Source organism: Rhineura floridana, chromosome 5 (assembly GCF_030035675.1).
Source record: "Rhineura floridana isolate rRhiFlo1 chromosome 5, rRhiFlo1.hap2, whole genome shotgun sequence".
Taxonomy (NCBI): Eukaryota; Metazoa; Chordata; class Lepidosauria; order Squamata; family Rhineuridae; genus Rhineura; species Rhineura floridana.
The window spans coordinates 175,879,291-175,899,699 of NC_084484.1; the positions used below are offsets into that span (position 1 = coordinate 175,879,291).

General features: G+C 45.6%; 1 protein-coding gene across 13 annotated transcripts in view; it reads left to right on the top strand.

The window, feature by feature from the left end:
• DLG2 (discs large MAGUK scaffold protein 2) overlaps positions 1-20,409 on the top strand; it is a 1,398,326-nt gene that overhangs the window by 1,195,344 nt on the left and 182,573 nt on the right. Inside the window, exon 1 of one of the 13 annotated variants that reach the window (XM_061628939.1) lies at positions 11,985-12,045. The exons of the other annotated variants lie outside the window; for them this stretch is intronic. The gene's annotated coding sequence lies outside the window, so the exon portion shown is untranslated. Of the gene's footprint in view, positions 1-11,984; positions 12,046-20,409 lie in introns of those variants that run through there. 13 annotated transcript variants of the gene reach the window in all.

The following is a 20,409-nucleotide window of genomic DNA, read 5'->3' on the forward strand; positions in this document are numbered from 1 at the left end:
GGCTGGTCCTGCGCGTGGAACCGGTAGCATTTCAGAGAAAGCCACCTTGAAGGTCCTGGCTTTCAGCATCCTACCTAGCAACCTAAATTTTGCTTCCAGGACCTCACAGCTGCATTTCCCCATGTCGTTGGTGCCAACGTGCACCACGACCACTGACTCCTCCCCAGCACTGTCTACCAAACTATCTAAACGACGGGCGATATCCGCAACCTTCGCACCAGGCAGGCAAAACACCTTGCGGTCTACACGCCCATCACACACCCCACTGTCTATGTTCCTAATGATCGAATCACCCACTACAAGGATCCCTCCACCCCCTGGAGATATATCCTCGGCACGAGAGGATAGCTGCTCATCCCCCAAGGAATGGGTCCCTTCTAAGGGATCGTTTCCCTCTTCCTCAGCTGGATGCTCTCCTTCCCCGAGACCATCGTTGTCCATGATAGCGGGAAAGCTATCATCGTTGGAGTGGGACACAGGTATAACGTCCCTGAAGGCCTCCTCCACACACCTCTCTGCCTCTCTCAGCTTTTCCAGGTCCGCCACCTTGGCCTCAAGGAAATGAAGTCGTTCCCGGAGAGCCAGGAGCTCATTGCAGCGAGAGCACACCCACGACTTCTGTCCAACAGGCAGATAGTCGTACATGCTGCAGGCGGTGCAAAACACTGGAAAGCCCCCACACCCCTGCTGGCTTCTTACCTGCATAGTTTTGTTTAAGGTTTATTACGTCAATGGGTTGGAGACTGCGGTTTAGTTGAGGTCAGGGAACAGACGGGCAGAGTGGGGGGCCCTGGCCGCCTCACCCTGCTGCCAAACTCGCTCTGCTGCTTAACTCGCCTTGACGCTTTGTCAGCTGGGGCTCCCTCTGGCTCGTGGAGCAGGCTCCCTCGCTAGGGTGCTCTGACTTTATATGTGTGGCTGGTTCCTCCCAGCTACTGCTGCCAGCCAATGATGTGTTACTTGAGGCTGATGGCTATCAGCTGGGGCTTAACTCTTTAGTATTCTCTCAGGCTTCCTTCCTTCCTGAGCGAGGGGCGGGGCTGTTTAAGCTTTTGGCTGCTTTTAATCTAATCAAGGGGCTGCGCCTTCCAGGCAAGTCTTTTGTGTTTGTTGTTTTCCCACCTAGAACAGCCTGACCTTTCTTTAACCTAGGGAAACAGAGCTTGTGGTTGTGTTTCAGGAAGGCTGAAGCTGCCCTTTTTAGCAAGAACTGAGCTGACTCTCTCCCTGTATGTGTCGGTGGAGTTTCCTTTTCCCCCTTCTCTCCGACTGGAATTTAGCCTTGTTTACAGTGTCCCCTGAAGCTTTCCTGCTAGGGTGGTGTTGAAAACTAGCTTTCTATGGGCTTCCTTCTCCTAGGATCTGTCTCCTAAGATATTGGTTCTTTCAGGATTTGGCTCCTAGCTCAGGGTGACCTTGGGCTGCCCTTATTACTTATTGCTCTGAGCTGTTTTACTTCAATTAAATAATGGAATAAATGGGAGCTACTTACCCTCTTTTCGCTCTGCTGCTTAACTCCCCTTGACGCGTCGTCCGCTGGGGCCTTGACGCGTCGTCCGCTGGGGCCTTGACGCGTCGTCCGCTGGGGCCTTGACGCGTCGTCCGCTGGGGCCTTGACGCGTCGTCCGCTGGGGCCTTGACGCGTCGTCCGCTGGGGCCTTGACGCGTCGTCCGCTGGGGCCTTGACGCGTCGTCCGCTGGGGCCTTGACGCGTCGTCCGCTGGGGCCTTGACGCGTCGTCCGCTGGGGCCTTGACGCGTCGTCCGCTGGGGCCTTGACGCGTCGTCCGCTGGGGCCTTGACGCGTCGTCCGCTGGGGCCTTGACGCGTCGTCCGCTGGGGCCTTGACGCGTCGTCCGCTGGGGCTCCCTCTAGCTCGTGGAGCGGGCTCCCTCTAGCTCGTGGAGCGGGCTCCCTCTAGCTCGTGGAGCGGGCTCCCTCTAGCTCGTGGAGCGGGCTCCCTCTAGCTCGTGGAGCGGGCTCCCTCTAGCTCGTGGAGCGGGCTCCCTCTAGCTCGTGGAGCGGGCTCCCTCTAGCTCGTGGAGCGGGCTCCCTCTAGCTCGTGGAGCGGGCTCCCTCTAGCTCGTGGAGCGGGCTCCCTCGCTAGGGTGCTCTGACTTTATATGTGTGGCTGGTTCCTCCCAGCTACTGCTGCCAGCCAATGATGTGTTACTTGAGGCTGATGGCTGTCAGCTGGGGCTTAACTCTTTAGTATTCTCTCAGGCTTCCTTCCTTCCTGAGCGAGGGGCGGGGCTGTTTAAGCTTTTGGCTGCTTTTAATCTAATCAAGGGGCTGCGCCTTCCAGGCAAGTCTTTTGTCTTTGTTGTTTTCCCACCTAGAACAGCCTGACCTTTCTTTAACCTAGGGAAACAGAGCTTGTGGTTGTGTTTCAGGAAGGCTGAAGCTGCCCTTTTTAGCAAGGACTGAGCTGACTCTCTCCCTGTATGTGTCGGTGGAGTTTCCTTTTCCCCCTTCTCTCCGACTGGAATTTAGCCTTGTTTACAGTGTCCCCTGAAGCTTTCCTGCTAGGGTGGTGTTGAAAACTAGCTTTCTATGGGCTTCCTTCTCCTAGGATCTGTCTCCTAAGATATAGGTTCTTTCAGGATTTGGCTCCTAGCTCAGGGTGACCTTGGGCTGCCCTTATTACTTATTGCTCTGAGCTGTTTTACTTCAATTAAATAATGGAATAAATGGGAGCTACTTACCCTCTTTTCGCTCTGCTGCTTAACTTGCCTTGATGCTTTGTCAGCTGGGGCCTTGACGCTTCATCAGCTGGGGCTCCCTCTAGCTCATGGAGCAGGCTCCCTCGCTAGGGTGCCATTCTTCCATTATCTATATTAACTCCATCTTCCATCTTCAATAATCCTGTTAAGTCCAGTAATTTCAGTAGCCATTCGTCCATTATCAGTATCCCATGATGATCTTGCTGTCGTAGCCATAGTCATATAACAAGAGTCTGATGGGAATTTCCCCCATCACAAATATGTCTTTGCCATCAATTCTGAATATGTTGTTGAAATATTGTTGTAAAGTCACATCTCTGCTCTGGGTGCATCTCTGCTCTGTCACATATTTGTAGTTAATTCCATAAATTTTTTCCATGTCAAGCCCCATCACATCATTCCAGTCAAGAATTCTGAATATGTTGCTGAAGTATTGCTGCAAAGTCATATCTCTGTTCTTCTTTTTTACAAAATGCACTGGCTCATCTCTTAAGAGTTTCTCCACTGTCACATATCTGTAGCCAACTCCATAGATTTTTTCTATGTCAAACTCCATCACATCATTCCAGTCCAGAAAATTATCCAAGACATTGATAACTTTACCACCAAAATCTTCATTAATTTCTTCAGAGACAACGATGAATTCCAAACAGTCAACTTTATTTCTAACATCCATAAAATCCAAATCTTTTTCAAATTTCACATTTGTTCCAATCTCCAGGTCTTGTAGCTTCCCTATCCCATCAAACTCCTCTCTCACAGAATCCACTATTTCTTTAAGCTCCTGCGTCATTTTGTTAAGTTCAATTTTCATCTCCAGTCTACCCTGTCTCAGGGTTTGTTTCGTTATCTCAATCTCACCCATTATTTTCTGAAACATAATTTCTTCCATGGTCTCATTCACTTTCCTGGTTGTCATTTTTAAAACCACAGAGACAAAAATTATTTCAGCCACAATTGGGTTAATATTTCAGGCTTGCTTGTATCAGTGTAGACAATACAGCCTGCCTTATCTCTATGTGTTCAGGAATACAAAACAAACTTAGTTCCCAACATCAAAACAATTAGTGGCGTCATGAACAAGCAGATTCGTCAAAATGAAATAGACCAAAAAAAAAAATCCCCCCCCTCCTCGAAATAGAAATCCCTCTTCCGTTGATATCTTTAGAATGCACCTCCAGGACAGCTTTTTGCGATAAAAACAAAGATAAGCTTTTTCGATTTCTTTCCTCCTTAATTTCGTTAGTGAAAGAGAAAAGCCAAAACTCACCTAGAATTTCTTCACAGCTGATTCATTGACAAATCTCTTTTTTGCTGCACCAATTTAAGCCAAGTGGAAAAAGAAGATAGAAAGAAGGATGCTTATCTGCCTGTTAGAGTCCGTTTTTTCTTTAAAGAAAAGATAAACGTGTCGCTGTAATCAGCTAGAGCTTGATGAAAGTCCGTCCGGCATTGCAGTTTGAACTTTCTCTCATAAATAAATGAAATCCAGTCCTCCCCACAAAAACAGGCTTTGGGGTTGATCTCTACGTTTCTCCCTGCCCGGGAGAAAATCTTTATCAGTCAAAAAGAGCGTTCTGACTAATTTTAAAGCTGAAAAAGCTTCTTCTGAGATGAGAGCTCGCTCAGAGGCAGCACAGGCAAAGCAACCCTTCCCGGAAGTGCCGGGCCCTGAGATCTTCAGGAGAGGCCCTTCTCTCAGTACCCAGCTCCTCTCAAGTACGATTGGTGGGGAAGCAGGATAGGGCCTTCTTGGTGGTGGCCCCTAGGCTGTGGAATCCTCTTCCTAGGGATATAAGAATGACCCCCTCCCTGCAGTCCTTCCGGCATCAAGCAAAGACTTTCTTATTCCAACAAGCTTTTGGTACTGATGGTTGGTAAAGTTGGGACTGCTGGGAACTGCACTACTAATGCTGAATTTTACTATTTTTAAATTGGTTTTGATTCCTTTTTATCTAGCAGTATGATTGGTTTTAATATTGGTTGTAGTTTAATTTCATTTTAATGTAGATTCTGTATGTTTTAATTATATATGCTTTTATCTGGAAGCTGTCGCGAGTTCCAGTATTGGAAGGATGGCAGGATATAAATAAATAATAACTAACTAACAAACTAACCCTGGTCTCCCAGGTCATAGTCCAGCACCTTAACCACTACACCATACTGGCTCTCTAGCTTAGCATACAAACGTAAAATTGCTCTTCCCACTTTTGCCTCTGGCCAACCCATCATTGTCATGTGGACTCTAGAAGATTGACCTCAAGGGAATGATGCCCTTGGGCTGAAAAGGGTTCCCCACACCTGATTTAGTCAGACAGTCTTGTCTGATGGAAACTATGGAGGCAATGACGTCTCTCTCTCTCTCTCTCTCTCTCTCTCTAATGCTGCTTTACATTCACGACGATGGACAAATTGCACAAGGGTGATTTGAGCAATGAGCTGGACAAAGAGCCAAGAAGGAATGCATCATTAAACAGAATAATATTAGATTCAATAACATGCCACATGGTTATCCTTGGTGTGTATTCTATTTAACAGAGCATTCTTTCTGGAAGAACAAAGAGTGAGGGAGGTATTGCACATTGCAGAGATTTGGGGGTGCAGAGGGGGCGTGACTTGCCAGAGGAAAGTGCTCTTTTCTCCAATCCCCAAAATCCTTGTGATGGTTGGCTAACCAAAATTAGCTGTTATGATGTAGACATGCCTGCCGTCAAAAAAGACGTGGGTCTAGTAGGTCTATGATGCTACAACAGCCAGGGCATCCCCCAAAGAATTCTCGGAACTGTATTTTGTTAAGGATGCTGACAGTTGTTAGGAGACCACTATCTCCCTCACAGGCCTACAATTCCCAGAGTAGTTTCATAATCCATTCTTCTTCCTAGGGAGCTCTGGGAATTATAGTTCTAAAAGGGGGATACAGGTCTCCAAACAACTCTCAGCACCCTTAACAAACTACAGTTCCCAGGATTCCTTTGGAGAAGCCATGACTGTTTAAAGTGGTATTTTAGAGCTTTAAAAGTATGGTGCAGATGTAACCCCAGAGTCCATGTCGGAAGTGTCCAGCTGACTCAACTGCCAGTCTAGTTGTCATCTTCTATGGAATGGAAGGGAAGGAGGATATCTTGTCCTTCAACTAGCTCAGCAAAATGTCTCGGGCCAGCCAGCCAACCTCGATTCCTAAGGTTGCATCCAGCACTGCCGTTCTGCTCATGCAGCAGACTTCTGCGTGTGCCGTGGAACTTCCTGTCCCCTGCAGCCTCCAATGCACCCTCCGAATCTGCTCCAAATGATTGGGGGGGTACCATCTAGAGCAGAGTTGGGGGTATTGCAAAGAGAGGCAAGGAAGGGGAAGTTCCATAGCATTAGCCTGGCAACCAAGAGGTCTTCTGTATCTTTAAAAGTTGTGCAGGGGGAAGGGAGAATTCCACCTTGTGGTTTTTCCCATTACAGAGGTGCAAGAACACCTACACTTGGCTGACGTTCTCTTCTCCTAAAAATACAGGCTCAGGCCATGGACCTGGCAACCCTAGTCCTGAGTGCAACAGCACTCTTCTGACTTGTGATTCCGAGCAGCTGGTAGTCAGAGCCATATTGCCTCCGACAGTGGAGGTAGAACATAGCCATGGTGACTAGTAGCCACCGATAGCCTTATCCTTCATGGATTTGTGTAAACTTCTTTTGAAACCATCCGAGTCGGTGGCCATCACTACTTCCTGTAATGCAAATTCCATATTTTGTTGGGAGTAAAGCACCTATGCTTGTAACAAGTGAGTTGAACCAGTGGGGGGCGACAGACAGAAAGGCAACCTATTCTTCCATCAGTGATTCCTTCTTTAGTAACCACTTGTTAGTATTTTCTCTGGTTTTCCTTCCTTCCTCTGCCTTCTAGTCAGTCAGAGCTAATGTATGTGAATACTAGCGTCATGGCTTTACAGTGGCCAGATGTATGCCTGTAGTCAGACTGACTTTATTTCCCAGTAGTAATAAACCTTATTCTTTCAACCACCAGTCTATCAGACTGTTTATTTTAGCACTCCGTTGCAATATTTACCAAACATTCATATCCAAGAAATTCAAAGTGTCTGTGAACTGTGTGTGTGCGTGTGTGTACATTTCAACCATCTCTAATGATAATGGAGATGATAATTTTCCTAATTATTTTTTCATAATTCATTATTTTATATCTGTCCAACCTTTCTTCCAATATCATTATAACAAAAGGGCACTTGCTCTCACCTTGAGAGATAAACAGGCTTGCAATTAATGAATTCTTACATCATTCATTAACTGCCTGCCCCCACCTCTAGCTCCCTTGCTCTGAAGCTGGGAGGTGCTTAAGAGCTGCAGAAATTAAGGTTTTATCTCTCCGTTGGGGAACTGCCCATTGATTCCTACTCTCTGCTTTCTGTTTCTTAACCAGTTATTGATCCATCCAGTTATTGACCTCTCCTCTTGACTGGGGGGGTTGAAGCCTGGTGGGCTTTATGGAACAGCAGGCCTCTGCCGCATCTGCAGTTCTGCTGCTCAAGTGGCCAGAGTGGAAGGAAGTGGAGCAGACAGATCACTGCATCCTTTCCTCTGTTTGTACTATCCCCTTACCAGTTTTTCTCCTGTTCTCACAGCCCTCCTGTGAGAACAATTCATTCATTCAATTTGTATGCCGCTTTTCCTCACAAATGCACCCAAAGTGACCCACAACACAAAAGAAAAAAGGCATATCAATGTAACATTACAGTGACAGTCCAACGACTATTCAAACACAATATAACAATCCAAACAAAGAATTCATTTTGATAACATAAATGTTATAACATTTACAATACACCAACAATTGAGGTCTAGCAGGTTGGGGAGGGGGCAGAAGGACTTCTTTCACCCAGACAAGTCTGCCTAGGCCCTGAGATCAGCTGCAGAAGCCCTCCTCGTAGGCCTGTCTTTAAGTTCAATTGGATTGGTGGGCACCAAATACGGAGCATTCTCGGTGGTGGCTCCCCATTTGTGGAACCCTCCCAAGTGATTTGTGTATGGCCCCATTAGTGCAGACTTTTAAATGGGCTTAAAAAAAACCCCTCACTAATTTAGGCAAGCTTTTTCTTTAAGGACTTTTAGTACTGCTGATGAGAGGCTGTTTTGAGTTTCATTTTGTTGTCATTTATACAATGGTGTTTGCTGGCCTGCAACTTTGTAGGTGGTTGTTTTAAACATTTGCTTTTTTTAAAGCATGATTTGGTATTTTTATGGCTGTTTGCCACCTTGTGAAGGCTTTAAAAGGCACCCTAGCAATAATAAAGTAAGAGAAAATTCAGGCAAGGGTTCTGGCCCCTCCTTGCCCGCTATTGACAATGTATGAAGTTTGTCCAAGACTAACTCAGATTTGAACCTAGCTCAGAAGACTTGGGTGCAAATGGGACGTGAGCATTCCAAGCTACAAATGTTCTTTCCCAAGGACTCAAAATCTGAGTGCTTGAGACAGAAAGTCCTGTGCCATCTGCTGCATTCCCTCCACCTCCTAAGCTTGGAGTGAAGAACATGTTTCAGATCAAGGGCCACATTCCCTTGTAGCAAACTTCCCAGGGGGGTGCATGCCAGTGGTGGGTGGAGCAAGAGGCAAAAGTGGGGGGAGAAATGGATGTGACTCCTACTTTTGTACAATATAAATCAAACGTTTAGCTCTCTAGCTGCATACACACCATACATTTAAGGCACATTGAAAGCTCATGACTGCCCCCCCCAAAGAATGCTGGGAACTGTGGCTTGCCACTCACAGAGCTATGATTTCCAGCACCCTTAACAACTACAGTTCCCACCAATTTTGGGGGGGGGAGTCCTGTGCACGAAATGTATGGTGTGTATGCAACAGTCATCCAGGCAAGCAAGGGCATCGTCACAGTTTTGGGACACATTCCACATTCGGCACTGAAGGAGGGTACGAGGGGCATGATTGGCTGAGGAGGGTGGCCTAGAGAAGATTCTGAAGGCTGAAGAGAGAGGCCTGGAGGGCCACATTTGTCCCCCAGGCCCGAAGTTCCTCTCCTAAGCCTTAATGGGGTATGGTAGACTCTTGGAAGGCTTTTCTGCTCCTTTTCTGACTTCCCTCCATCATTGCCCTGCACTTGAAATGCTGGGCATAGCGGGTTCGGGGACCTTGCAATGGAAAGACCTGCTCTCTCAGAAGAACCCATAGTGCCCTAGTGGAGGAAAAGTGGAAGGGGGGGAGAGGAAGGGCTGTAGCTCCGTGGCAGAGCATCTGTTTTGCATGCAGAAGGTCCCAGGTTCAATCCCCAGCTTCTCCAGGTACAGCTTGGGTGAGACGAGGGTCCGAAATCCTGGAAAGCTGCCACCAAGTCAGCATAAGCAATACTAAGCTAGACGGGGCCGTGGTCTGACTCAGTAGAAGGCAGCTCCCTATGTTCCGGAAGCAGGGCAAGCCATTCCCTTTTCACCCTAACAATAATAAAGTAAGAGAAAATCCAGGCAAGGGTTCCCCTTTCACCATGCCAGTTAAGAAAGAGGGAAGGGAGTAAGCGTCTTGGGATACTGTCTGATTGGGAGGGTAACAGGGATGGATTTGGGGAAGATTTGGGTGATGAGAAGGCAATGGAGGTGGTTGCGGTGACACGCCCTCTGAGCACTGTCTTTGGGTTGGGGAACATTTCTGGCTCCCCCCCTCCATTTTGGAGAGGAAAGCTGAGAAGCTCCCTCACCACATCCGAGCCAAACTCAGAGAAACCCCCGAAAACATGCCCCTTACCCATCAAATTTAAATCACCATCCTTTTAAAAAAAAATTGTATGACACATTTCCACAATACATTCGTGCCTGAAGAAGCTCACACAGCACATACCCCCGCTGTATTTATTTAAAAACATCTCTATGCCACTTTATATTTTTTTTTTTAAAAAACAAACAACCACCTCAAAGCGGTTTACAACCTAAATTAAAGCAATTTAGAAGAAAATGGTAGGCTTTTCCACGGGACTTTGATTGGCTTCATATTGGCAGCTGACAGCTGCGAGGAACTGTTTAACAACAGGTAACTGGATCATCTGCCTCTCGCATATTGTGGGGGTCGAAAAACTGGCAAGTTGCGAACAGCAAAGGGGAAATCGTCAGCATTAGACTATTCTGTGGTATGGGACATATTTGTAATTTATATTAAACAGCATAGACCCACAACAGGAATAATGGGGGCATTCCTTAGGCTCTGGAACAAGGACTAGAATGGGTGCCGGAATTGCTGCAAAACTAGAAAACCCTACGTCTCATTATTTGGTTTGCAGGAATTGTTAATGCTTTATATTTTCTTTGTACTTAGCTATATTGATATGCGCTGTGCCATCCTACTGCTTTTTAATTTTTTTAAAAAATTAAAGCATCAAATAAGCATTATAAATATCAAAATAAAGCATTACAGATGGTCAAATATAAAATACACGTTTAAAAGCAGCACGATTAACAGGGGACTATATTCCCTTAAACGTGATAAGATTATGGATAAAAAAAATCAAGCAGAAAAGCACAATGAAGTCCACAAAACAGCATCATCAATATCTAAACAGAATGGTTATAGTAGCTGTGCCCACACTCTGACCCCCTGCAGCAATCTTAGCAAGTCTCTCCATCCAGGCCTTGCTCTCGTGCATCACCAACAACACAGATAACTACAGTAGGGCCCCACGCATATGGCGGGTTACGTTCCAGATGCCTTCCTAAAAGCGGAACTCATTCAGTAGCATGGTGCCCGATGCCTGAAAAATGCCATAAAAGCTGAACAAGAAACGTATGAGGGGCCTTACTGTAATTGAAAGCCACCATATTAGCGGAATGCCGAAAAGCAGGCCGCTGAAAAGCGTGGCCCTACTATAATCCCCGTCCAACCAGTTATTAAAGAGCAAACAACTGGTCTACAAAAATGTGTAGCAGCATTAAGCATACTTAACATCTCATTCACCCACCTCCATTTAAGGCAGGTATGGCTCACCTCCAGATATAACTGAACTACCATTCCCATCATCCCTAGCAAGCATGGCCAGTGGCCAGGGATGATGGGGGAGCTGTAGTTCAGCAACAACATCTGATGTAGGGCAACACAGTGTCATACAAACCGCCGCATAATCACTCCCTCCCCATCTCTCACCTAGGTAGCGATGAGGGTGAAATTAGATTCATTTAAAGATGAACTTACCAAAAGCACACTTTCCAAAATAACATGCCAGCTGAAACATAGCTATCCTTTGAAATTCACACTTTTCTGAATTTTGCAATGCAGTTCTCCAGCCAAAGTTTTTGTACAAAAAATGCATATATTAGGGTAAAGTGTGCACGCAACATAAAAAATGCATTATATTAGGGAAAATTGCTTTATATTGTTTGTTTGTCAAAACGGCATAGAAAAATGTGTTTATTAGGAGAAATTTGCACTAAATGCTGAAGAATTTTCATAAAGATTTTTTTAAAAAAATTGCAAACTGATGTGGAAGTGAGGACAACTGAATTTAAGATTGGGAAAATGAGAAATTGAGAGAACCAAAAACTGACAGATTCGTTCATTGCTATACCCGGGTTGGGCTGTACTCTATACAATAGGTCCCCACTCATACAGCGGGTAAACCCACCAAAAAGTGGAATTCCTTCAATAAAATGGCGTCCGACACTCCAAAAATGCCGTAAAAGCAGAACAAGCACCGTATGAGTGGGGCCTTACTCTAATTTTAGCCGCTGTATTAGCGGAACACCGAAAAGCGGGGCCCTACTGTACTGATTAAGTCTCCCACACTGACTGGTATTGAGCAACTCTGAAACACAAACACATGGATTTATATGGATTTGGTGGTTGCCCTGCTCTTCCATTCTGATACAACATGAAGTCTGGCACCACAAATGCCTTCCTTGGCCCTCCTGCCAGCCTTGACATGGGCTTGACCGTTCCACCTTAACAAGGTGCGGCGAGTGACAATTGGGGATGTTGCACGGAGGCCAAGGGTGGGAGTCTCAGTGTTCTATTGGCTTGCGCTTGCACATCCTGAGCACCAATTACAGTCCCTGCTGCCAGCTCTAATGTGTTTATTGGGACGAGTTATAGCCGAATACATGTACACAGGCAGCATGTGTGCGTGTGTGAGTGTGCCTCGCTGAATGACCTCCCCCTGTGATGTAAAATATGAGAGTCTGGGAGCGACCCGTTTTATAATTCATCAGATTCAGTGACTGAGCAGCTGCTTGGCTTAATTATAAAGGCAAACGTGAACTCGGTGGCTGACGGGGGAATCTTCTGCTGGGGACCAGAGCTCTCTGCTTTTGTTCCAGCGAAACCTGCCTTTTCGGTGAGTGATGTGGCTCTGGTTCTCCTCCCAGATGCTGGCAAATCTGTCTCGTTGCTTTCGAATGCATTTTCTGCCGTCAGCGCTTCTCAGCAGCACCAGTGGAGGCTTCGCATCACCTCTGTCCCTTGTTGTGTTATTATGACCGATATTAGATTTGGGGAGTGGGAGAGGAGGAAGGGACAAAAATGCATCTTTGAATTCTTCACCAAAATTTCGCAGCGACATCAACAGATAAAAACCCAAGTTTCTGGCTTTCTTGGCATGTTGGTGTTTGGGGTTGGCATTGAGAAGAAATCAGGAGCCAGCTTCCCTGCTTAATTTAGGGTTTGCATCTGCTGTTAAGAGAGGAAAGTGATGTAGCTTTGGTTTACTAGATGGGAGAGAGAGGTATTTGTTGATGCTAGCATTTTCCTGCAGTTCTGATGCATGTGTAACTTTGATTCTGCTTCAGTCTTCGATAGCTAGATAATGCTGTGTTTGTGCTGGAAGTGACTTGCATGCCACATTTACTTATTTGGGGAATCCGGTCCCAGGAGAGCTTAGACTGTTACATGCAAAAAGTCAGTTTCAAATGAATTCTAAAAGGGGACCTTGTGCTGCCATCACTCAACAAAGCAACAGAGCCCAATGGTTTCTTCCCTGCACCCCACCTTGTCCTGTGTGTGTGTGCATCCAAAATTAGGAGGATGCTGACATTTACATTTGCATGCTCTCATTCCCAGGCACTGTTGCAAAAGTCTGAAAATGCAGAGAAACAGCAGTGAGTGATGATCATCACTGAATGGGATTGTCAGCTTTCACCGGCTATATGTCCAGTGCCTCAAGGGAAGGGTTCCTAAGCTGTATGTCTTTTTTGGAGCGGTCGTAGCTCAGTGGTAGAGCATCTGCTTTGCATGCAGAAGGTCCCAGCTTCAATCCCCGGCATCTCCAGGTCAGGCTTGGAGAGACTCCCCTGTCTGATATCATGGAGAGCCACTGCCAGTCAGTGTCGACAGTATTGAGCTAGATAGGCTAATGGCCTGACGCAGTATAAGGCAGCTTCCTATGATCCTAAAGTGAGGAAAATAGATAATCTGGTTTTGGACTGTCATGAAATTCATCTGAGATTAGCAGCAGATGCAGACGTGAACTTTCACCACTGCACCATGCGTATGTTCGTCCACCCCTAAATACCTGTTAATGTACTTTGTGCAGAGCATGGAGGAGCCGACTAAAGCTTGTGCTACTATAAATGTGTTAATATTTCATGTGCCACAAGATGCTGGATTGTTTTTGATTCAAATGAATGATTTATTCATCTCAAAGCTTGGATGAAAGGGAAATCAAGGAACCATGCAATAGTGTTGCCAATATTACTGGGCTCTGATTTCCCTGTTGCTGCATGCTGTTTCTGTTTATTTTTTTTTAAAAAAATCATACAAGTATTCCTTATTTTAATTGTCACCTGCTTTGTGTTGTCGACTTATACCTCCAGTGAGGGGTGCGTGTCAAAGCAGTTCGTTTACATCGGACCCTCCCTCTGATAACTCAGTCCGCAAGATCAAGAAGTCCATCACAAACGTTTCTTGGTTTTCCTTGAAAGAACTCTACAGCGTCATTCATGCAAAGGCATGACCTACCCATGGATTTCTTTCATGCATGTGTATGCATAGTCATGCACGTTTCCTTTTCATCAAAGGCGGCTTAGCATGGCATACATTGCAAGTTCAGTCTCTGGGAGTATCAAGATCACCTGGAAGAACAACACCTGGTGGGTCGCCGAATACCTTTCCAGGCAGCAGTGTTAAAGGCATCTTTTCTCATTCTTTTTCCTTGCCATTGCCTTTCTGCAGGCTGCTGTTGTAGGCTACAGCAACATAATGGCTAAGGGGCTGTGAACCAGTGAGTACCCAGTTCAAATGTTACTGTGGCTAACTCACTCAGTAATAGTTACTGAATGTACATTTTGGGGGCAGGTAGAGAAGAAGATTCTTCCGCCTTTGAAGGGAAGAGAGAGAGAGAAGATGATCTACTCTGTTCTTTTGGGGGACCCCAAGTTGGAGGAAGAATGTATGGGGATATTTTCACCCATGAAGTACCCTGCAGTTTCTTGTATCCTGAAATTTAAATTGAGCTTATTTGTGCAAAAGGGAAAAAAATGTATCTGCTTTTCCTCTCTGACAGATGCCTGCAATTAAGACTAGCAGTTCTGGATGTCACTTCCCCCCCCCTCCTGACACACACACACCTGTTTATCTGGTGATGTACAACTTTTACATTATCTTTCACCTTCCATGCACTTAAATATAAATATATATGCCTACTATGTATAGAGCCAGTGTGGTGTAGTGGTTAAGTTGTTGGACTACGACCTGGGAGACCAGGGTTCGAATCCCCACGTAGCCATGAAGCTCACTGGGTGACCTTGGGCCAGTCACTGCCTCTCAGCCTCATGAAAACCCTGTTCATAGGGTCACCATAAGTCGGGGTTGACTTGAAGGCAATCCATTTACATTTTTACTGTATAAAGCCCTCTACTGTCTACTCTTTCTAAGGTCTGAGGCAGAGGTTTTTTCCTAGCCATTTTTTTTCAAGTGAAGATGCCAGAGATTGAACCTTGAACTTTCTACATGTAAACAGGGTGTAGTCATCCAGGGTCACAGAGGGTCATAGACCCATTCCTTTTTGGGGTGCAGGGTCCCAGCCAGGTCCCTATGAAGGATCCAATCAGCATGAAAAGGGAACTTGATAGGTGTTCTTGTCCTTCTGTGCTGATTAGAGCCGATCAGAGTGAAAGGAGCTGAGTCAGCCACTAAGAAGACTCTTCTCAGTAGCTAAGACACAGCTTTCCCTTTCATGCTGATTGACTCATTGGGATCTGATGTAGTGGAGTGTGGGCTTGGAAGGTGGCAGGGAGAGCATGGGAAATGAGGAAAAGTGGGGAGGAGGCGTGGCTATAAGGGGCATGGCTGTGACCTATCCTGACAGAACCCTGCACTTCTGAATTTGCCACTACACTACTTCATGCAAAAGTATGCTGTGCCACTAAATTATGGCATCGTCCCAACACTAAACTATTCAGGATGGCGAAAACTGGGTAGTGAAGAGATGCAAAATGATCTTTCCAAGCTGAGTGAATTGGCAACAACATGGCAAATGCAGATGTGTAAGGGTAAAGTGATGCACACTGGGGCAACCCCCAGCTTCACATAGGCACTGATGGGGTCTGAGCTGGCAGTGACTGACCAGGAGAGGGATCCTGGGCCTTGCAGTTGTTAGGGCAGTGAAACTCTTGAGCCAGCATGCGGCAGCTGTGGAAAAAAAGCAAAGTTCATATTCGGGATCGTTAGGAAAGGGATTGAAAATTAAACTGCCAATATCGTAGTGCCTTTGTGCAAATCTGCTGTTGTTGTTTATCCCGTGTCTTTCAGGATAGAAATCCTTCAAAGGTGGCTTGCAAGTAGGTACATTAATAAAGCCATCCTGGCAATGTTAGAGCATGAGCATCAGCATCCTTCCTGCAGGGCTCTTGGTGGTAGATGACCCCATGCGGTGGGAGGGGAAAGTGCAATGGGAGCAAGCCCTGGTGTCTTCTTCGCCTGCCTCCCTGTTTTTCTGTTCTGACTGCCGTATCTCAAAAAGGATGTGGTAGAGCTGGGAACGACGCAGAAAAGAGCAACCGAAATGATCAGGAGGCTGGAGCAACAAGGAAAGTGTTTTTAGCCTGGGGCTTTTTAGCTTAGAAAAAAGGTGAGGACGGAGGGGACACGACAAAGGTGTATCAAACTATGCATGGTGCGGAGAAAGCAGAGATGGAAGTTTTTTTCCCTTTCTCATAAATAATACTAGAACCCAAAGGGTGCCCATCCAAGCAAACTGAAAGTTGGGAGGTTCATTGCAGATTAGGGTTGCCAGGCTCAGGGCCTGAGAATGATTTTGTATAGGAGAAGAGAAAGTCAGCCAAGTGCAGGTGTTCTTGCAACACTGTAATGGGAAAAGCCACAAGGTGGAATTCTCCCTGCCCCCTCCACAACTTTTAAAGATACAGAAGACCTCTTGGTTGCCAGGCCCGGTCTCCAAGAGGATCTTTAAAAGTTATGCAGGGGGGAGGGAGAATTCCTCCTTGTGGTTTTTCCCATTACAGTGTTGCAAGAAAACCTGCACTTGGCTGAATTTTCTCTTCTCTTAAAGATACAGAATCATTTTCAGGCCCTGAACCTGGCAACCCTATTGCAGATAGAAGGAGACAGTTCTGCGCCCGGTGCATGGCTGAATTGTGGAGTTGGCTTCTGCAAGATGTGGTGAGGGCCATCAGCTCAGATGGCTTAGAAGGGGAATTAGACAAAATCCTATTGAGTCATGGTGGCTGTACCGTATTCAGGATCAGAGGTGCCATGTGTCTGAATGCCAGTGCTAGGGGACAACAGAGTGCCACTGTGGAAAACAGGATGCTGGACTAGATGGGCCTTTCGTCAGATCCAACAGAGCTCTTCTTATGTTCTTATATATTAACATATACACAACTAAGGATGGGCAAATCGGTGGATTTTGTTTCTCTCAGTTTCTCATTCTTCCAGTCTTAAATTTAGTTCTCCACATTTCCACATCTTTTTGCGATTTTTAAAAAAATCCTCATGAAAATTCATCAGTATTTTCATGCAAATTTATCCTAATATACCCATTTTCTGTATAATTTTGTCAAATACGCACATTTTTACAAAGCAGTTTCCCCTGGTATAATGCATTTTGTATGTTCTTTCCCCTCCTATATGCATTTTAATGCACACTTTGTCCTAATATGTGCATTTTTGTACACATTACTTGATTGCAAAATTCCGAGAAATGCGGATTTTTGAAGGATGGCTGCGCTTCAGTCTGCATGTTGTTTCGGAAAGAGCAAACTAGATAGGTTTGCCTTTAAATGCGAACTGAATCACATTTCTCCCTCACTCCTATACAACTCAGCAGCACATCTGTGTTCACTAGAATGTTTCTCGTTCGTCAGAAGGCAGCCTTTCGATATCAAAATGATCTCTCCCCCCCAGAAATAGTGAATCTGAGAGTCTGCGAGCCCTCCCATTCTTTTTGCAGACTCTGCAAGTGCATCCATCTGTCAGAGTATTTGCATTGCGCTTATCACCATGGGTACCATTACAAGCGGTGCTGGGGAAACAAACCATAAAAATATACAGACTGCAGCTGGGGAAATAAAGATGTAAAGAGAGTAGATGGAGGGTTGTTGGGCATTGTTATAACTAGTGAGCTGTATAACTAAGGCTGTGATCCAGTACACACTTACCTGGGAGTAAGTCCCATTGAACCCAATGGAGCTTACTTGTGAGTAGACACGTATTAGATTGCAGCCTAAGTTAATGTGGTTCGTAGTAATGGATGCAAGCTTTGGAAATCTTGCTCCAGACACCTGAGTCAGAATCACTTGATGACCAGAGGCTAGGAATGGAAAGATCAATTTTAGTTCACTCCATTTCTCATCTTTCCAGTCTTAACTTTTGGGTCTCCACATTTCTGCAGCAATTTGCATTAACAAAAAAAAAAGATCCTCATGAAAATTCTTCAGCAATTTAGTGTGAATTTCTCCTAAATAATACATTTTTGTATGCACTTTTGGCTAAGATACGTATTTTTTGCAGAGCAGCTGCCCCTAATATAATACATTTGTGTTATAGTTATTTTCACGAATACATTCATTTTTATGGAACTTTCCCCTAATATATACATTTTTGTAAATAGTGTTTGGTTGGAGATCTCCATCGTAAAATTTGAATAAGCATGAATTTCAAAGGACGGCTGCGTTTCGGTGCTCATATTGCTTCAGGAAGTGTGGATTTGATAGATTTGGCTTTAAATGAGAGCTGAATTGAATTTCTTCCCACCCTCACCTGGGGCAGATCATGCACTCTCAGATGCACAGCACATGTCTGTTCAGAAGTAAGGCCCATTAAGTTCAATGTGACTTACTTCCAGGTAAGTGAGTGTAAGTTGATGCCTCAGTTTGCCAAACATAAAACAGAAGAGACAATACTGAGCTAGATGGACCATTGGGTCTGATGTTCCTATGGAGGTAGTTGTTTTTGGGGGGGTTGGGGGGGACCGACTTGTCTTTTTTGCAGTGGGTTATGAATGTATAAATTAATGTGTTGAAATGCAGTCCAGATACGTTGGAGGTGGCCCTCTGCTTCAGAAGTAAGCTGCCAGAATTATGGTAAAGCAGATGGCAAAAAACAAAAATCTTTCTCATCTTGGAGTGGGGCTAGCATTTGTTCCTTATACGCTTGCCCAGTCTGGCAATGCTGTTGCATCCATTCCGTTTGACAATGGCTGGCCTGGGAAACTATGAGCATATTGTGACTGAAAAATGCTTGATGACTGCTCTAGTATCAATCAATGTGCATCAGTCAATGCGTCTTCAGATTTAAATGCTGCCACACCCTTGTCGCTAGTGCACAAGAAGATGCTCCCCTTCCTGGCCCCCCACCCAATCTGTCAGTGGTAGAGCATCTTCTTTGCATGCAGAAGGTCCCAGGTTCAATCCCTGTCTGAAACCCTGGAGAGCTGCTGCCTGTCAGTGTAAAATGCTGACCTAAATGGACCAGTGATCTGACTTGTTACACAGTAGCTTCCTGTGCCCCTACTTTTTTGTTTGTTTGTTTGTTTACATACCGCTAATATGCCAAAATGGCTTCTCAGCGGTTTGCAACATAAAATCAATTATAAAATGCATATGCAATTAAAATACCCAATTACAACTCAATCAGAACATTAAAACGTCCAAAATTAAAATATACAGTAAAACAAACCCGTTAAAAAACGATGACGAAACATTTTTTAAAAACCAGCAAAACAATTAGATCAGAAAGTTCAAGTGCAGGAGAATGCTTGCCTAAACAGATGCGTCTTCCAGAGGAGGCAGAATGCCAGTACTGATGGAGCTTCTCATATTTCAGCAGGGAGGGCATTCCAGAACATTGGTGCCACCAGTGAAAAAGCCCCTCTCCATGTTATCATAAGCCAATAATCATCAGGCCATGGCAAAACTAACCAGGTTCCATTAACTGAATGTAGTACCTTTCCTGGGTAAAGGAGCAGAAGACAGTTTTTCATGTAACCTGGTCCAGAGTTATTTAGGACTTTGTTAGTAGCAGAACCTTAAAACTGCCTTGGTGGATAATAGACAGCCAGTGCAGATCCCTCAACACTGGCATGATGTATGCCCAATAAGGAGCACCACTCACCACCTCAGCTGCGGCATTTTGCACCAGCTGCAGCCTCCAGACCAGCTGCAAGGGAAGCCCTACATGGAGCGCATTACGGTAGTCCAGACCTGAAGTTATCTATGTTGTTCTTCTCATTGGTCTGCATTGCCTTAAGACTAGACTTGGAGACAATCCCCCCACTGTTGTTCTAGCCTGCCCCACTTCCATTTCTTTCACTGCCTCCTGCTCTGCTCCCCAGAGAAACTGACAGGGGCAGGGGAAAGTCTTGACTGCTTCACCAATGCCTTGTCGGTTTTTTGTTAAAAAGAAAGTTATGTGCAAATCTGCATGGTTGCTATTCATAGCACATGCAAAATGTTTGGGCTTTCTTTGCTGAATGCTGAGGAACCCGCACTTTCCCAAGAGAATATATTTAGACCTGAAGCCCTCAAGCTTTGCAAGTGAAGGAAGGGGCATAGCTCAGTGGAAGAGCATCTGCCTTGCATGCAGAAGGTCCCACGTTCAATCCCCAGCATCTCCAGACAGGGCTGGGAGAGACTCCTGCCTGGAACCCAGGATAGCCACTACCAGTCAGTGTAGACAATACTGAGCTAGACGGACCATTATGCTTTAATTTGGATTCCTGCATTGAGCAGGGGGTTGGACTAGATGGCCTTATAGGTCCTTTCCAACTCTATAATTGTATGACCAATGGTCTGACTCGGTATAAAGCACTTTTCTATGTTTGAGCTAAATGAGGATGCTCATGGTTGTGTTCCAGAGGCTCTAATGGTCACTTGTAAACCACTCGTTCTATCCAGAAAAGGCATAGCTCAACGATAGAGCACCACTCATGCAGACGGTTCCAGCTTGAATCCCTAGCATCTCGAGGTAGGGCTGGGAGAGTTCCCTGCCTCAAACCCCAGAGAGCCACTGGCAGTCAGTGTCAACAATACTGAGCTAGATGAACCCATAGGTCTGATGTGGTGCAAAGCAGCATCCTATGTTCCTATGTTCAGTGAAAGGGGAAAGTAGAATTGCACCCACCAGCGACACTCTATGACACCGGCACATCCACTGGCCATGCCCCTGGCCCGGAGCTTCGAGTCATGAGGTGGAACCCTATGCTGGGACCTGTCTCACTAATGCCTAACAGGGATACATCTGCTGA